Source organism: Varanus komodoensis, unplaced genomic scaffold (genome assembly GCF_004798865.1).
Source record: "Varanus komodoensis strain SLA01 unplaced genomic scaffold, ASM479886v1 scaffold3, whole genome shotgun sequence".
NCBI classification, from domain to species: Eukaryota; Metazoa; Chordata; class Lepidosauria; order Squamata; family Varanidae; genus Varanus; species Varanus komodoensis.
Window position 1 is genome coordinate 51,998,045 of NW_025335761.1, and position 18,763 is coordinate 52,016,807.

The window sequence follows — 18,763 nt, forward strand, 5'->3', positions numbered from 1 at the left end:
TTATTAAAACATTTCTATGCCGCCCCTTGCCGAAGCCTCGGGGCGGCTTACAACATCAAATAAAATACACAATACATTAAAACAATAACAATTAAAATATATACAGTAGAATAAAATAAGCCGCCCTGGCCAAATAAAATTCAATAATATTAACATTTAAAATGCTGCTTAAATAAAAAGGTCTTCGCCTGGCGCCGAAAAACAAATAACGACGGCGCCAGGCGGACCTCTCTGGGGAGCGCATTCCATAACTTAGGTGCCACCGCTGAGAAAGGCCTCCTCCGAGTAGCCACCCTCCTAATTTCCTTCACTGAGGGCTCCCGGAGGAGGGCCTCTCCTGCTGATCTCAAGGGGCGGCTGGGCATATATGGACGTAAGCGCTCCTTCAGGTAACCAGGACCCAAGCCGTTTAGGGCTTTATAGGTCATCACCAACACCTTGAATTGGGCCCGGACTTCAATGGGAAGCCAATGAAGCTGCCGGAGAACTGGAGTCATGTGAGTACTCAAAAGGAGGGCTCCTGGAGGTGGTTTCCAGTGTGGGTTCAACAAACTGCTCTGTGCAAGTTCAGAGACTCTCTTTGCTGACTATGCTTTGTTGGATGGGCACTGCAGAATAAAAAGCTCTTGCCCAAGAATGGCCAGTTATTTTGGAAGGGGGAAGGGGGAAACGGGGCTCCTGGCAGCAGGCAGAAGGGGAAAAGGAGGGAATAGGCAGGCAAGCTGGAAGTGGAAGCTGGAGGGAGAGGGGCAGTGCATGCCCACCTGCCTTGGATGGCAGGTGCCCCCACCGGGGCGATTCCACTGACAAACCACTGGCTGCTGCTTGAGAGGTGAGAGGTGGCCGAGATGCAGGGGGAGGGCCTTTGTTTTGGTGATGCTCAACTTTGGGTTATCTTGCCCAATGGTAAGAATGAGGAGGGGGTGGAGGAGGAGGAGGAAGCAGCAGCAGCTCTACTTCATCTTTTTTATATGCTACACTTTTTCAAAGGGAAATCTCAAAGCGGGTTGTACTTATGCACAGATGCGTGATAAATCACACTGTTCCTATTTTTGGAAGTCCCTGTGCCGTTCATGCTCAAGGCATCTTAAATCAGCCCCCAAACAGAAGCTGCACTTTAACTGATGCTTTCATTGAGATTAATTTATAGTGCAACCCAAGACATATTGAATGCTCAAAGTTTCCATTGACTGCTGTGGGAGACTTAAGTGCCTGCAAATTTCTCTGGGATCTATAGAAAACCAGGGGCACCTTCACAATTTAATTCAGGGCACAGTGCAACGCCCCAGACCCCTCTGAACTTGGAGACTAATGAGCATTCTATGCATGAATGAGGTACAGCAATCTCTACCACACCCCACACCATGTATTTGAGCTAAATGACTGTTTTCAGCCTTCTAGAGCAAGTTCCAGAGAGAGGTCAGGATGGAGGCTGGGGTGCCGATAGGAATCCACATAAGCCCTTGGGTGAGGCATCTGCTTAAACCCTGTTTTATTCTCTCCAAGACCCAGGTGCAATCTCAGAGAGGCACAGGTGGTATAATTCTTTCTATGCTGGCTGTGGGGCAAACCAATGGATGCTTGGCCTTCGGCCCCCCAGCTGCAAGATCACAGGATCACCCCATGGCCCCCCAGGTAATGTTGGGATGCTTTTCTCATATCACATACCTTCAAAGGCAAAAGCCCTCTTCATGAAAAGCATTGCATGAAGAAGACTTTTGCCGTGTGGCAATGGTGGTATTATTGGTCATAGCAAACACTCTTTTCCAACAACCCAAGAGACAACTCTACACATGGACATCACCAGACGGTCAACACAGAAATCAGATTGATTATGTGCTCTGCAGCCAAAGAAGGAGAAGCTCTATACAGTCAGTAAAAACTAGAGCAGGAGCTGACTGTGGCTCAGATCATGAGCTTCTGGTTGCAAAGTTTAGGCTTAAATTGAAGAAAGTAGGGAAAAGCACTAGGCCACTCAGGTATGCCCTAAATCATATCCCTGATGAAGATACAGTAGAGGTGACAAATAGATTTAAGGAATTAGATCTGATAGAGTGCCTGAAGAACTATGGATGAAGTTTCGCAACATTGTACAAGAGGTAGCAACTAAAACCATCCCCCCCACAAAAAAAAACAGAAATGCAAGAAAGCAAAATGGCTGTCTGAGGAAGCTTTACAAATAGCTGAGGAAAGAAGGGAAGCGAAAGTCAAGGGAGAAAGAGAAAGATCCAAACAATTGAATGCAGAATTCCAGAGAATAGCTAGAAGAGATAAGAATGCCTTCTTCAATGAACAGTGCAAAGAAATAGAAGAAAACAATAGAATAGGGAGGACTGGAGATCTCTTCAAGAAAATTGGAGATATGAAGGGAACGTTTCATGCAAAGATGGGCATGATAAAGGACCAAAATGGCAGGGACCTAACAGAGGCAGAAAAGATTAAGAAGAGGTGGCACGATTACACAGAAGAACTATACAAGAAAGAGCTTAACGTCCCTGATAACCACGATGGGGTGGTCACTGACCTCAAGCCAGACATTCTGGAATGTGAAGTCAAATGGGCCTTAGGAAGTCTGAGCAACAACAAAGCTAATGGAGGCGACAGTATTCCAGTTGAGCTATTCAAAATCTTAAAAGACAATGCAGTAAAAGTGCTACACTCAATATGCCAGCAAATTTGGAAAACTCAGCAGTGGCCACAGGATTGGAAAAAGTCACTTTACATTCCCCTCCCAAAGAAGGGCAATGCCAAAGAATGTTCAAACTACCGCACCATTGCACTCATTTCACATGCTACCAAAGTTATGCTCAAAATCCTACAAGCTAGGCTCCAGCGGTATGTGGACCGAGAACTACCAGAAGTACAGGCAGGGTTTCGAAGAGGGAGAGGAACTAGAGATCAAATTGCCAACATATGCTGCATCATGGAGAAAGTTAGGGAGCTCCAGAAAAACATCTACTTCTGCTTCATTGACTATGCTAATGCCCTTGATTGTGTGGATCACAACAAACTGTGACAAGTTCTTAAAGAGATGGGAGTACCAGACCATCTTATTTGTCTCTTGAGAAACCTATATGCGGGTCAAGAAGCATCAATTCGAACCGGGCACGGAACCACTGATTGGTTCAACATTGGGAAAGGAGTTCGGCAAGGCTGTATACTGTCACCCTGCCTATTTAACTTATATGCAGAGCACATCATGAGAAAGGCGGAGCTGGATGAATCACCAGTTGGAATTAAGATTGCTGGGAGAAATATCAACAACCTCAGATATGCAGATGGTACCACTCTAATGGCAGAAAGTGAAGAGGAACTAAAGAGCCTTTTGATGGGGGTGAAGGAGGAGATTGCAAAAGTTGGCTTGAAACTCAGCATTAAGAAAACTAAGATTATGGCATCCGGTCCTCTCACTTCCTGACAAATATATGGGGAAGAAATGGAGGTAGTGACAGATTTTATTTTCCTGGGCTCCAAGATAACCGCAGACGGGGACTGCAGCCAAGAAATTAAAAGACGCTTGCTCCTGGGAAGGAAAGCTATGGCAAATCTAGACAGCATACTAAAAAGTAGAGACATCACCCTGCCAACAAAAGTGCGTATAGTCAAGGCTATGGTTTTCCCAGTTGCAATGTATGGTTGTGAAAGCTGGACCATAAGGGAGGCTGAGCGTCAAAGGATTGAGGCCTTTGAGTTGTGGTGCTGGAGGAGACTCCTGTGAGTCCCTTGGACCGCAAGGCAATCAAACTGGTCAGTCCTAGATGAGATCAACCCTGACTGCTCTTTAGAAGGCCAGATACTGAAGATGAAACTCAAATACTTTGGCCACCTAATAAGAAGGAAGGACTTCCTGGAGAAGAGCCTAATGCTGGGAACAATAGATGGCAAAAGAAGAAGGGGATGGCAGAGAATGAGGTGGCTAGATGGAGTCACTGAAGCAGTCGGTGTGAGCTTAGATGGACTCCGGGGGATGGTGGAGGACAGGAAGGCCTGGAGGAATGTTGTCCATGGGGTCGCGATGGGTCGGACACGACTTCGCGACTAACAACAACAAAGGTGGTATTGTTGCAACAGGGCCAACACTGGCATGGCTTTTGAAAGTCAGTAGCCGCATGCTCACCCAGTCAGAATTCGGATCCTGGCATGGTGAAACGGCAGTCTTTGCTCTCCATCCGCACTGGCTGTCCTCGCAGAAAAACACCCTTTGCGCAAACGGAAGCTCTTCTTCTAATGCAGTGGGCAGGCTCAGGGGCTCCAGTCAAGATTCTGCATGCAGCAGAATAGTGACATAATGTCCAAGCATTGCCCCCTCCTGCTGCCAAATCAGGGTCCTGGTCCAGGCTGGACCCCCCCACACCTGATAGTCACTTGTGCTAATAGGTTTGGTGGTAACAACCACAGCGAGGGCACAATCCTAGGAAGGTTTTGTTGCGGATATCCAGAATAAATTCTGGTAGGAAAAGGTAGTTTATATGTGCCTTTGTGTTATAAAATCAAACCTGCACTCTTTCTCAGAAAGCAGCAGAATTCCAAGCCAGGTTACTGTTTAGCATGGCTGTTACTTTAAGAAGATGGAATTCTTAGCTGGGCTGAGAAGCTGCTGTAGGCTAACGGTATCAGTGGGGAAAAACCTGTGTTCCCATCAGCTGTGGCGAGCAGAGACAAAGGGTCCATTTGTTTCTGAATGGACCCATTTAATCATCTGGTTCAACAGAGGCAAGCAGTGTAGTTGCCAAACTGGTTTTTCTGAAGGGTTCCTCAGTCAGACACATCTGCATGTTTAAGCAGACACAGAGGCCGATCCAAACAGTCAGGAATTCACTGAATTGACTTGTCAATAAGGCTCAATCAGAAAAATTTTCTATTCAATTGTCACTGGCATTTCTGATCAGTTTAGAATATTGTTTTGCGTATGAAGACATCAAGGTGCTATAACGTTAACATAATACTCTGTACATGATTGGAAGGTTATAAAAAGGTCTGCACATGGGCTGTGATTTTGCAGTTGGTGGTGAGAACCACAACCTGGTAGCCTATGCTGTCTTACGTAACTGCAGGAGGCCTGGGTGATCTTTCAAAAAACTGGTGAGGTTCAAGGCAAAAAGGGTCTTTCCTTACTGAACCCGGTTATCCTGTCTCGCAGCTGTTATTGAGGCACTCCGACAGTTTAGACAGGAAAAAGCCCCACAAGTACCAATCTGCCACGTACAGCTTTTCTTCTGTCTAAACATGCATAACGTTGTGCCCCAAATCTGTGGTCCACATAGAGTGCACCCATCACAAATACAGGAGAATATGTCTTTTTCAATACTCTGCTACATGAATTCTCCCAGACCCTAAACAGCCAAGTTTCAAATCCCTTCCCTAAACACAGTCCAACTTAATAAACACTGGGGGACTATATTGGCTTGAAAATCAGCATTTATGTGTGTAAATGTGTTTGTGAGAGAGAGTGGGCAGGGGGAGAGAGTATTAAGATATGTTAGAAATAAATCAAAAGCAAGGATTTCTTCTAGCATTTCTTTTTGGCAACATACTTATATCTGCCCAAAATTCACATGCTTATTTATCTTTGGGGCTATGTCCAATGTTTACTTGCTTGAAGAAAAGAAAAAACTAGTTCCCTGCATTTTCCTTTCCTGTATTTTAATAATAAAATATGATTAGTAGAACTGCCCTGGCTTGCTTGTTTGTTTTTTCATTCCTACACTGATCAGCAGGGATCATCTTAAGAAGCAAACATTTCGTGGGATGGGAAAGCTGCCAGCAAGTCTACATTGTTTTATGTACGTTAAATACAAACATTATGCTATTTCAACCTTGTCCTGGATCTAAGCCTGGAATCTCACTACAAACCGCACGCTCCGCAAGGATTACTACAGCCAATGCATCAGTGCACAGAAGAACTGCTAAAGACTTTTTCACAGTACAATGAATTCCTGGACTTCCCATACTATTGCTATTATTCTGCAAAAAACTGTAATAATGTGACATATATTGTAATGTTTATTAGGCACAATAAAGGGAATGAATACCTTGAAGTACGGATGTACACATTTTGTTAAATCCATTCCATCACAGGTATGTGAGGGGATGTCACATGGAGATGGGTAGAGACCTGTTCTCCCCTGCAGAGGAAGGCAGGAAGCGCTCAAATGGAGCAAAGCTCAGGGAGCCAAGGTTCCATTTGGATGCCAGGAAGCACTTCCTGACAGTCAGGACCCCGAGGGTGTGGAATGGGCTTCCACGAGAGGTCATTGAGGCCCCATCGGTGCGGGTGTTCAAGGATAGGCTGGACGTCCACATGGGGGGCATGTCGTGAGCGGAGCCGGCTGGTGCTGGAGGTCAGACTAGATGGCCTGGGAGACCCCTTCTGACTCACTCTGTTTTCTATGTTCTATGTTTCTATCTGTGTCTCAGGGATTATCGGGCCTTTTGCTTTTCACTGGATGCTCATGGAGAGAGTTGGATTTTCTTTAGAGATGTACAAGAATTCTGTTCCTTGTACAAGCATGTACTCGTGCTCATTTGTACAAGTTTGCACAGGGATAAATGTGCACTAGAGCAAGTATGAATACGTGCAGCTCTCCCCACGACCTTCCTGTTGGCCGTGCCCAGACTCTGGAACCAAAGGGATCTTTGTTAGCAGCCCTGAGTGGCACTTTGGATGGAAACATGGGACCTATTTAAGTTTTATTTACTTATGTATTAAATATCTATACTGCCTTAAAAAAAAGAACTCAAAGTCTTACATCCGTCTTCTCTTGCTGCTCTCAGTCTGTGGATTACATGAGTGGAACAGGCTGGAGCTGGAGGCTCAGGAGACCCTTTGTGACTCACTTTTTTCCTATGTTTTTATGTTATCTCCACAACAACCCTGTGAGGTAGGTTGGGCTGAGAGTCTGTGACTGGCCCAAAGTCACCTAGTTGGTCCCATGGCTGAGTGGAGACTGGAACCCAGGTCGCCTGAGTCCCCGCATGCACTCCTAAACATGACACCATAAAAAAGAACTGATATCTCTTTGGTCTGAGTCCGTAAAGCTCTCCTTTTGCATGTACTTAATGCCCCAACCCTACGATTCTGAACTTGGAGGCCTCCCAGTCTCCTGTGCCCTGCTGGGTTGCTCTCCACTGGGTGGGAAAAGCAAAGGGGGTGATATTTGCGCCTTCCACTCATGGAGTGCATTTTCCCACTCAAGTATCTGTGGAACTTTCCTAAAGCTTGTTGTATCGTGCATCCTGGTGTGGACGAATAGCTGAGATATTGCCACACACACGCTTGGTACTGCCCTTTGCCTTTCAACCAACAAAGGCTCCCAGAGCAGCTTCCAAGGAAGAATGGTGGCACAGCCTCTGCCCTTAAGCATGCAATCTAAGAAACATGACTCAAAAGGAAAGGGATATAGGGAGGAGCAAGGGAAGGAAAGTTAGTTGCAATGTTCTTACAGGGGATCTTCCTGGCAGGAGAGGCCAAAACTATTCTCTGCAGCGGTTCTTTCTCTGCTTGCTGTTCTGGGGCTGCGTTGGTCTTCTCTGTGCCCCACTGATTATTCCAGGAGGAAGGGTGTGCAGCCTCCCACGGGGTCCAAAGTCCTCCAGCCAATGGTGTGGTATGAGCACAATCCCAGGCGTGTTCAGACGGAGAGAAACCCCTACAATGCACTGCCTGGTGGGTGGGTGCTGGGAGCAGAGGGCTTTGAGCCATTGACACTTGCCCAGGGTTGCCTCCTTGCATGGCTAAAAACATGGCTGCTTTTGTCCAGAAGGGGCCCAGGACCATAGAACACCTTTACAACAGACTAGTTGAGGATGCAAGTCCTGACAGAGAGAGCCCGTTAAGGCACCTGATAGCTGTGGCTTGAAATCTTGTATTGACTGAAATCTACTGTGTCGCGTGGATGATGCACACAGGAGACGGGTTCAAATATTATGATTGGGATGCCAACAGAACATCTGTCTCTCACTGGAGGACCTCTGGCTGGAAACTACAGTTCCCATTACTCCCCTTCTGTGAGTCCAAAGCTGGCTAGGCAAAGCTGTTACACTCTTGAACGGTCGCTGATGGGGCCACCTTGCTGCATGCAGACTGGATGCATCGAAATGGCTGTTACTTCACACCCGCCAAAGTCCTTCCCCTTCTGTGATCCCTGCACCCCAAACACCCCCAGCAGGAAAGGCATCCGTTAACACAGAATACGAGCTTCAATGCATCAAGCATCTTCGCAGTTCAGAAATGAATTTGACTGTATTTCATTGCAGGGGCCCATGAAGCTCCACTGGATGGCAGCATTTGAACAGGAAACCGGTCTCAATGTCCTAGGAAAGCTGATCGAGTTAGTACAGTTTAGGCATAAGTATTGTGGAAAACTGTCAGAATCTCCTTACCAATGACGGGAGTGAACACTCGGGCCCATAGGGAAAACTGAATTGCCTTGAACCCCAGCGATTTTACTGGTGAGATCACCCAGGCCCACTGCAGTTACCTATAATGGGATGCTACCAGGTAGTGGTCTTCACCAACAAATGCAAAATCACAGCCCCTGTACAGACATTTTTATAGCCTTCTAGTCACATACAGAGCAATAGGTTTCCAGATAATGTTAACATAATAACATCCTGATGTCTTCATACACAGAACAATACTGTAATCCAATCAGGAATGCCAGTAAGAATAGAATAGAACATTTTCCTGATTGAACCTTATTGACAAGTCAGTTCAGTGAATTCCTAACAGTCTGGACCAGCCTCTCTGTCTGCTTAAACATGCAGATGTGTCTGATTGAGAAACCCTTCAGAAAAACAGGTCTGGCAACTACACTGCTTGCCTCTGTTGAACAAGATGATTAAATGGGTCCATTCAGAAACAAATGGACACCTTTGCCTCCACTCTGCAGCTGATGGGAACACAGCTAAGAATTCCATCTTCTTAAAGTAACAGCCATGCTAAACAATCACCTTGCTTGGAATTCTGCTGCTTTCTGATAAAGGTTAGGGTTAGGGTTGAAAGGCTGAAAGGTTAGATTTATTTTGGATTTTCCCAACAAATTGCTCTGTCTGTTATCATTCCTCCAGGTTCTTAATAACTCAAGACTACAAAAAAAGGGGAATATTTTACATTCAACAAAATGGATGTATCATCATCTATTCAATCAAGGAATGAACGAACAGATAACATTCATAAATAAAAATACATTAGGAAAACAATGTAATAAATGCAATACTTTTGGATGCCTGAGCAGACCAATAGACTGCAATGGGAGAGAAATACCTATGCCAGCCCTTGACAAGCTTGAGGAACCCCCTGCTGCCGCCATTGGTCCCCTCCCCTCCAGTGGAGTTTTCTGTGGGCGCATGACGAGGCCCCCAGCAGTGCTGGTGTTGCCTCACCCACATCTTTCTACATCAGCCGGGCAGCACTTAAACTACTTTTACGTAATCATAGCACACACTTTTCATTCCATTTTACAGTATAAGCAGATCCCAATTAACTTCTATGCTATTGCATTTCTGCCCTCTCTTTCTCCCCCTGATACAGTGTGGGTTGATAGGGTTGATTTTACCCTAATGGCCCAATCCCACATTCTATAGAGCCAGTCTCTCAGTGAAAGTAAGTTGTCAGACCTCCAAGTCTTTGCAAAAAGTAATCCTCTAGCAATGACCATATAAGATACATTTCATTGCATAGGTTCTTGCTAAACTGATCCCTTGATGTAATTCAGAACAAAGCAAGGCTGTTGATGGGCAGATGTGGGAGAAGTGACTGGTAGGATTTCCGGTCCCCCAACCTGCTTGTTTTGCCTTTCTCCATGCTGAGGGTCATGGAACTCTCTTTCTCTCTCAGCGTGGGCAGAGGACCCAACAGGGGCCGGGGGCAGTCAGATCCTGGTGTTGTACAAGTCCACATCCTGAATGGGAGGGGGAGCCACATACAGAAGAATCTCCTCTTGTTATCTCCAACTTGGAGATAACAGTGGGGATTTTTCCAAAGGGCACATTTTCCTCCCAAGAAGACTCCATGGAGTTTTTGTGGTTCCCCACCCTTGGTGCTGGGTTTCCAGATAGGAAAGGCCTCTCTGTGGAAGTAGGAGCTGTAGCAAACCCAGACTTTTGAAAGTGTCTCAGAAGGCTTAAGAACCAGGATATCTGAAGGACCACCTCCTCCTTTATGAACCTGTGCATAGACTGTAGTTAGTGCCTATGAGCCTGTTTTATGTTCCACCACCAAAAGAGGTTCAATTCCTGGGGATACAGGACAAGGTTTTTTCTGCAGCAGGAGATGTTAATGAAGCCCCATCTCTGATGTCTAGCCATCGGAACACTGGGTAAAATAAGCTTGTTCCTGGTTAGCCACCACATTTGCCAAGATTGTTAACTGATATTGCTGGTGCTTGTAAGCTGGTGTACACGTGCATATGTTTTCAATGTATTGTGGTTTTCTACTTTATGTTTGTGCTTGGAAGATCATATTTCAAATTTAAGCTAAGATTCCTCAGTAGATTGGAGTAGATTTATCAGTTCTGGAAAAATACAAAATGTATAATACTAATTGTGAAATGTTTAATTTAATTTCAGCAACAGTTTGGAAATGGTTCAGCATTTGAATAGTAAATAATCAGGTCAGAGTTTTGCAAAGCGCTGTGCCAAAATTAGCCTCCAAATTCCTGACAGTTCCCCACCCTATGAATGCAGCTTCACCTTAGTATTTCTTTTACATTTTGTTTGGGGAGGCTTTGCACTTATTTTAGCACCGAGAGGTGGTGTTTTCCCTTCTGTTACATGTCTGTCCGTCACACTGCAGCCACCCCAGCTGCCCACCCCTTGGCCTTTCACTGAAGCTCAGGAAGCCAGGGAGGCTGCAGTTGAATGACAGGTTTGATGTACAAGGAAATATGAGACACTCACCCACCCCCCACCTCTTTGGTCACCTCACAACTAAGTATCAGAACACCACAACCTCCCTAGAGGATTTCCCTTCTCCTTTAAATCTTTCTCTAAATGCAATTTCTTTCCCTTAGACTGAATGGGAGGTGGGTGATTGAATGACTGTAGGATGGCAGCGGAGGGGGCCCAGGAGAAAAATGCGATTCAGCGCTGGTCGCAGAAGGGCATATGCAGCAATAGCTTGTGGTTCTGACTTTTCAGCCCCAGAAAACAGACCCAACCTTGGTGTGCATGGCCATGTCCCCTGTTGGACCGGGGGCTTTGGGTATTGTAATCATCATAGCAAAAAGTGTTCTCAGCAGCAAGGTTTCCAAACAAAACTTGTATGAACTTTCTCCTGTTCCATTTCACATAAAATCTCATGGGGTCTGGCTGCCCTCCAACAGAGTGAGCGCTGTTATTTTCTAACGAAACTAAGCAGTGCCTTGGCACAAGCTTTCTCTGGATATGGCCACCTTCTTCTTGTGGATGAAGTTAAGCATGTTCAACCGGAAAGGTATTGCAATAAAAGTGACATATGTTCATGATGACTAGAATATTGCAGTTCAAGGATCTTTTTAAAAAAGCGTCTGTAATTTACTTTTCTTTTTAAAAAGAGCCGTGACAACAGGCTTCCTTGAGGGTTGCCAGAAAGAGTAATCCTAATGCTAATATCCACCATAAAGATCTTCTATGCCTTCATGCATGGATGATTTCAAAAACAGGATGGAATATTAATAAATAAGTTAGCCTCTACACGCATTTGCCATTCTAATGCATGTTTACCTTTGGTATACAGTTGGACAAGTGGCATCCATCCTAGAGTCCTTAAAGAACTCAGACATGAAATTGCAGATCCTGGAACACAAATATGTAACATGTCCCTGAAATCAGCTTCTGTAGTGCAGAACTAAAGCATGGCCAACATAATGGGGATTTTTAAAAGGATATCCAGGAGGACCTGAAAAATTACAGGCCAATTAGTTTAATGTCTGTTCTTGGAAATAGGTAAAAGGTAAAGGTAAAGGTTTCCCTTTGACATTAAAGTCCAGTCATGCCTGATTCTAGGGGGCGGTGCTCATCTCCATTTCCTAGCCGAGGGAGCCAGCATTTACCTGCAGACAGTCTCCGTGGTCATGTGGCCGGCATGACTAAACTCCAAAGTACATGGAATGCTTCCCACCAAAGTGGTACCTATTATCTACTTGCATTTGCACGCTTTCAAACTGCACGGTTGGCAGGAGCTGGGATGGAGCAACGGGAGCTCACCCCGTTGTGCAGATTCGACCTGGCAACCTTTCGATCAAGCAGCCCAGCAGCACAGCAGTTTAAACCACTGCTCCACCTGCATAAAAAGTAGTATTAGATAAAATGAAGAGGTATGTAGAAAGACAAGTCCCGCTGAGAAAGACTCAACAGAGGTAAGTCCTGTCTCACCAACTCTTTGGAGTTCTTTGAGGGTGCCAGAAAGCATGAGGAAAGCAGCGATCTGGTAGACATTGTTTATCTGGATTTCTGAAAGGACTTGGAAAGTGTTCTCACCAAAGATTCCTGAGCAAGCTTAGCAGTTATGGAATAAGAGAGGAAGTCCTCTAAAGGGCCAGTAGCTTGTTAAGAAACAGAAAGCAGAGAGTAGGATTAAATAGTAAATTCTCCCAACGGACAATTGTAAGCAGTGGGGTCCTGTTTGTATTGGGAACGATGCTTTTCAACTTGTTCATAAATGATCAGGAATTAGGAGTCAGTAGTAAACCGGCCAAACTTGCTGATAATAGGAAATTATTTAGAATGGTTAAAACAGAAAAAGGACTGCAAAGTTTTCCAAAAGGATCTCTCCAGACTGGGAGAATGAGCATCAAAATGGCAAACATGGTTCATCGTAAGCAAGTAAAGAAATGCACGATAGGCAAAACCCTACAACTTCCAGTATAAGCTGATGGGATCAGAGCTAGCAGTGGTCAACCAAGAAGGAGATCTTGGGGTTGTGGTGGACAGCTTGATGAAAGCATCAACCCAGTGTGCACCAGCTGTGAAAAAGGCAAACACCTTTATTGGATAGAATTAGGGAATATCATGCCCTCATACAAATCTATGCTGTGACTGCACTTAGAATAATGTGTGCAATCTGGTCACTGACCTAGCAAAGGATTTTATCAGGTTGGGAAAAAAGTACAGAAAGGGGCAACTAAAATGAACAAGGGCACCAGCTAGGGAAGTCTTTCTTTCATGTCAGAAGCATCACAGTTAAGATAAGGCATGTTACAAAACATATTATATTAGGGCATATTATAAAACAAGGAATTTAAAATGTTAAATATAAAACATGTATAAGTTAAACAGATCTAGCCCAGAAGATAGCAACATTGTTTGTGTTCTGCTGTCATCAATTGGGTGGACTCAGGGATGGTGGAGGACAGGAGAGCCTGGAGGAATGTTGTCCATGGCGTTGTGATGTGCACTGAGCAGGGTACAAAGGGCAGGTGTACATATGTGGTGTCGCCTGCATGTCATGGTAATCACAAAGGGCAGAAGCCACCAAAACCCCCGAAAACGCCAGGGAAGCGTGAGGAATCCACTTCAAGGTTGAGCATTTGTTGGTTTCCCTCAGCTTGGTTGCTCGGACTCCAGCCTGCTTTCCTGCGACTCAGAGTCCAGCTTCTTACCAGGTGAGCCTGGTGTTCATGCAGGCACCTCCAGGAATCGAGCCTCCTCGAACACAATGCAGGCAGTGTCCCTCTTTCACACACATCACTCTTGGCTTTGTCTATGCTGCACGTGCTGTTGCGCAAGGTTGTCAGTCGCACAACAGGAATTCTGTGAGTGTTTGCAGACTTCCTCTTGGCTTGGCTCGCTTCCTAAGTGAGGGCCAAGCATGAGAAAGACGTCTGACAAAGAGAAGAGGGCAAGTTCCATGGGATCACTGCCAGCCTGTGAAATACACCTTTGCAGACCAACTGCTGAGAAACATGAGCTGAACTGTGCTGTTGCACTCATGTCCTGCTCGGGAGTTTCCTGCGGGCAGCTGATGGGCCACTGTGTGAACGGAATGCCAAGCAAGAGAGATCAGCAGCCTAACCCAGCATGACTCTCTTTGTGTCCTTGGATACACAAAGAGTGCAAGATCTGCTGTTTGCATGCCATGGAACCAACCTGTACAGGATCCCGATAGCTCCAGGTTCATTGGGTGCATATATAAATATGCAAGTCTGTATATGTGTGAACAAGGACTCATGGCAACATGTCTCAGAGGCAGAAAATGTAGGATTTGTGTATATTTCAATAAAGTAGACAGTAAACATAATAAGCAGACAATAAGTAGACATTTCCTCAGCCTGAGTGGCTTGTTGGTGAGGGAAGCCAGAAGGCTCATCTTCTGAACAGAGCGTTTCCCAGACTGGGAAGTGGTGCGGCAATGATGATTCGGCCGTCAACAAAAGTAGCTCAGGTCTCATCATTTTCGATCTTGTTTGCTAATTAGCATGAATGGTTGTCGGGCCCACGTTGAGCAGGCAGAGAAGAAGAATTCTCCAGGTCTCAGAGCTTCAAATAAATCAGTAATGTTAGCTGTGTGGGACAGCCGGTCAATATTACAGAGAAGAAGGCGCATTAGATGCAGTCTTATAAAACATCAGGCTGTGTAGAGGGGAGAATGCCTGCTGTATAAGGTTTCTTTAAGTCAAGATGATCTTGGTCTATTGCCACTCTCTCTCCCATAATGGTGGAGCTGAGAATATCTGCAGAACGAGGCTATTAAGAAAAAGAATCTCCAATCTCCAGGTCGTCTCTTTTACAAATAACCACATTTATTCCACATTCCAGAGTCAAATTCAGGTTGAGATGTGTGCCCCTAAATAATATCTAATGCTTCCCATTGCTGTATTTCAGTAAGAGCACAGGTACCGTTACCAAAGGCTCCACTTTTCTGCAGACTAAAACTCTTCTGCCATAAATTTAGAAAGCCTACAAATTCATTTGAGATTCTTTTTAATAGCTCTTTGTGCCATCTGGCATCTGTCAGCTTTCTCTGTTCCATTTCTTCCTCCTCCTAATGGAAAACATTGAGCTTGGCCCTTGTCTCTCTTGCTAGACAACACGGCAAGAGCATCTCATGTCCAGAGTTTCTTCTTTTGTATCAGCACAACACCTCTGCACTTCCCAGAAACGCTCTCCACATTGACATGTCAACTGAAATGTCACTTCTTTCATTTTAAAATACTTCCTTATCCTTTCTTGTTACACAAACATAAAGGGGGCCTGAGAGATGAAAAGATGGTTCAGTTGAACTGCTGCAACACTCTTCTGCCAAGATGCGATACACATTTCAACCACATGTCCAGCTTCGCCTTTGCATGAGAGACCTTTGTACAGCAAGATCTAGAGATGTCTAGGGATTCCGATGAGGCTCAGGGCCAGAGCAGAATTGGATCCCGTTGGGCCACTTCTGGTGCTTCCTGAGGTGAAGTGGGCTTCCCTCCAACGCCAATAGAAATGAAGTTGGCCTATCACCATTGTTGATTGGTGCCCAGAGACACCGGCATTCTGCCTCCTTTCCAAGGAGTATTTTAGTTTCCATTTCTCCAGGACACCGATGAGCAGCTGCCAGGGAGCAAACAATGGGTCCACACTTTACTCCTAGGGCCTGTTTTACCAGGGATTCCAGTGACCATGCTTTGGGGCAAAGATGAGACCATTCTTTCAATCCTACCCAGCTTAAATGGGGTGGGGGGGATCAACTGTTTTTCAGTCATCGCAACTTAGTAGCCCCTGCACATATCTTTCTGAAACTTGGCATGTTTCTTGCCTGAGAAAACCAGTATGATGTGCAAGATTTTCATTCAATTTCCTACCCCGCAAAAATGGGAAGTAGAAGTGAATTGTTTGTTTGTTTATTTATTTGATTTATATCCTGTTTTCTTTTTTAAAGAACTCAAAGGAGCTAGCATCATTCTCCTCCTGCTGCTTTCAGTCTTATTCCCACAACAACACCCCTGTGAGGTAGCTTGGACTGAGAGTCTGTGACTGGCCCAAAGTTACCCAGTTGGCTTCATGGCTGAGTGGGGACGAGAACCCAGATCACCCGAGTCCCAGTCCCATTGCCACACTAGCTTTTCCCCAAAATTAATCCTCCCCCCTCAAAAAAATATGGAGAATTCCCCTTTCACATGAACTACTGCACCTATCCTTCTGAAACATTGCACATTTCTTATAGAAGCACATATCTATTGTTTTCAGACCAATTGTCTGCAGGGAACATAAGGGAATAAGCGTGCCCTCATTAGAATTTCCTCTAAATAGCAAGGCTGCTCTTGAATGAAGATACTTGTGCCCATTTCTCCTAAACCTGGCTGACTCAGTTCTCTCAGAAGGGACAACAATCCAAGCCATTGTGTTTCTTCCTGTTCTGGCAAAAAATAAAATGGTTATCAGCACTTTCCCTTAAAACATCAAAATACAAAAGTGCCCAGGATAAAAGCCCCGTAACCGTGAGGGTGCAAGATGCCCTCCGCTGGAAGGGTGGCTCTTCCACTGGGCAGAGGGAAGCAATCACCTCAGGCAACAGATGGGAGCAAGTGGCTGGAAGAAAGTGCTGTGTGCCAGCCAGCCAGCCCACCCTCCCCCAGCCCCAGCCTCCTTCGAGGTCCCTGCTGCAGCACTGGTGGCAAAGCCACCTGCCAGGGCATTCGGTCTTCGCACCTGGAATGCAGAACCATTGTATTCTTTGCCTCCGGCAGCAAAGCAGCCTAGGTTGGCCCTGCTCCTCTATATTTGCATATAGTGGTTGTTGTGTCGGGACCTGCAAGTGCTAAGGCCATGCTTGGGCCATAAGTGCCGATCTCCAGTTCCAGATCTGTTTTTCATGTCTGTTAACACATTTGGTGCTGTGGGCTTGGAATGGAGCCATGGCTGTCTGATCCTTTAACTGGGGAGTGTGAAGCCCACCTGGAAACTTCAGAAGCCCGAGCACCTGTTCCATCATATGGCGCCAGCTTGACTTGCCTCAAGGACGAGGTACCAACTAGAGCTGTGCTGAAGTTTCTTCTGCTTTTTTACCATTTTCATTCAATTCGATAGCAAGGGAACTGCTTTCAGAAGGCTTGGGCCAAAGGAGGAGACGATGTTAGTGTTTCTCTTGTGGATAAACTGCTGGATCCTTGTGGATACCTTGGTTCTGAATGAGACTGCGGAGTGTGTGTGTGTGCATATCCTTTCTGTCCGTCCTTCCTTGCTCAGTCACCTTTGTATAGGCCTGCCACCTCCTTAGCTCTTTGCCTGCAGGGAAGGCCCAGGGAGAGGTCACGATGTAATAATTCCATGAATTCTCTGAAGTACTCAGAGGACAAAGCAAAGGACAGATGGACAGACAGACAGACAGGTCAAACTTCAGTACCAGTTAACGGAAGATGCATTTGCACTATAGTTTATTTATTTATTTATTAAAACATTTCTATGCCGCCCCTTGCCGAAGCCTCGGGGCGGCTCACAACATTGAATAAAATACACAATAAATTAAAACAATAACAATTAAAATATATACAGTAGAATAAAATAAGCCGCCCTGGCCAAATAAAATTCAATAATATTAACATTTAAAATGCTGCTTAAATAAAAAGGTCTTCGCCTGGCGCCGAAAAACAAATAACGACGGCACCAGGCGGACCTCTCTGGGGAGCGCATTCCATAACTTAGGCGCCACTGCTGAGAAAGCCCTCCTCCGAGTAACCACCCTCCTAATTTCCTTCACTGAGGGCTCCCGGAGGAGGGCCTCTCCCGCTGATCTCAAGGGGCGGCTGGGCATATATGGACGTAAGCGCTCCTTCAGGTTACTATTTGGAACTGTGCAGTCCACCCTGTTGGGAACCTGTGCTATATTATATATATGCAGAGGTAAGCAGTGAGGGAGGGATGCGGTGGTGCAGTGGGTTAAACTGCTGAGCTGCTGGGCTGGTTGATCAAAAGGTCGACAGTTCAAATCCGCTCTGTCCCGGCTCCTGCCAACCGTGCAGTTTGAAAGCATGAAAATGCAAGTAGATAATAGGTACCACTTCGGTGGGAAGGTAACAGCATTCCATGCACCTTGGTGTTTAGCCATGCTGGCCACATGACCACGGAGACTGTCCGTGGACAAACGCTGGCTCCTTCGGCTAGGAAACGGAGATGAGCACCGCCCCCTAGAGTCAGGCATGACTGGACTTTAATGTCAAGGGGAAACCTTTACCTTAACCGTTAAGCAGTAAGTAGTGGATTTACTTGCATGTGGATCTACGAGAATCCACATGGAGAGGCTCTTTAACAAAAGTTTTAAAAAAAGGTTTATTTACTTACGAACAATCCGTGTGTGATCTCTTGAAGGAGAGATGTTGGAAGTTTTATGCTTGATAGGCTGCTTCACGATTAGCCTAGCGAAGAGGAAGGGCAAACCCTCATGTGCCTTTTCCCTTTCCAGGGGAGGTGGGAGGAGCAAGGGGGTAAGAAGGGCCTAGTTCAAGCAGAGGGCACCATGGCATTAACCCCTTCCCTCCCGCTCTGGTTAGTGGGCCGACCCATGTGGTGTCCATGCAGGCGATGTGACATATACCCAACACACCCAGATGACGGAACTGCTTTTGGACAATGGTTGGAATGAACCCATGTGGATTGCACATCTCAAGCGGACTGAATCAGCACTGTTTGGCCACCCAGTTCTCCTCCCAGTACAGTGTGGTTGCCAGGGCTGAACAGCCTCTGCCTTTCCTATACACACGCTCCTGGGATTTGGGCGGGGATTTGCTCTCCCACCTCTTCTCTCCCATAGTCCAGAGCAGCTCTCTCTGCTCTTCCTTGGTCCCCCCTCCCGCACTGCACGCTC